The 795-nt window shown below is 37.7% G+C and overlaps 1 long non-coding RNA gene across 1 annotated transcript; it reads left to right on the forward strand.

Annotated features, from left to right (window-relative positions):
• LOC113473312 lies at positions 1-461 on the forward strand. The gene is made up of 2 exons (XR_003395320.1): positions 1-75; positions 383-461. It is a non-coding gene; the product is annotated as an uncharacterized LOC113473312 (long non-coding RNA).
• The last annotated feature ends 334 nt before the right edge of the window (positions 462-795 follow it).

The raw sequence follows: 795 nt of genomic DNA on the forward strand, positions 1-795 counted from the left end.
ATTGCTCAAAGACTTTTGTCAACTTTTCCGTTCTATTTGAGACATCCCACGGAAGAGCTTCTTGCTCAATGTGAGGTTGGTAACCTTGATACTTGTATTATTCTTTCTGTGCTGTTATAACCATAAATATTTAAGGTTTACACTTGCCGTAGCGTAGGCGCAACTACATTCATGTATTGTGTATGGAATCTGGAATCGAATAATACCAAAATCAAATGTAGGTATACCTATCTTGTTTAAACTGCCAGTAAGGGACAAAAAGTCCCTTTAAAGTAGTGGAGATATTTTGAGCCGTTTGTTGTACAGTGATCGGATGGTTCAAACAATCGACAACGCATATTTTGAATTTCCTTGTTATAATATTCTTCACATATTCTTACAGGATCTTTTGTGGCTAGAAGACAAAAAGGATAATATCGAAGACGAAACCAAACATGCCTCCATACTGAGTTTTGCCACCCTGATTTACAAAACTTGCTCTGTTAAATGCAGTGTGGATGTGGTTGATAAGTACACCAGAATTTTCCTCGATCGATTAACAGGTAAGATCGTAATTATCAAATCTAAAATCTGCTGTTCTTGTTGTCCTTATAATATGTATTGGCATATTGGCAATATTCTTTGACACGGGAACAGAGAGTCCTACCCATCTTTTGTTCGAGGAATCTAGGCCCTCTTCAGTTCTAAAATCTAAACTGTCTTCTATAGATCTATAGAGAAGCTGAGGAAGAGATTTGCAAAGTGTTACGTATGGAGTGTGGTGCTGTATGGAGCGGAAACGTGGACGATGAGGAA

This window comes from Diaphorina citri, unplaced genomic scaffold (assembly GCF_000475195.1).
Source record: "Diaphorina citri unplaced genomic scaffold, Diaci psyllid genome assembly version 1.1 scaffold24204, whole genome shotgun sequence".
Lineage (NCBI taxonomy): Eukaryota > Metazoa > Arthropoda > Insecta > Hemiptera > Psyllidae > Diaphorina > Diaphorina citri.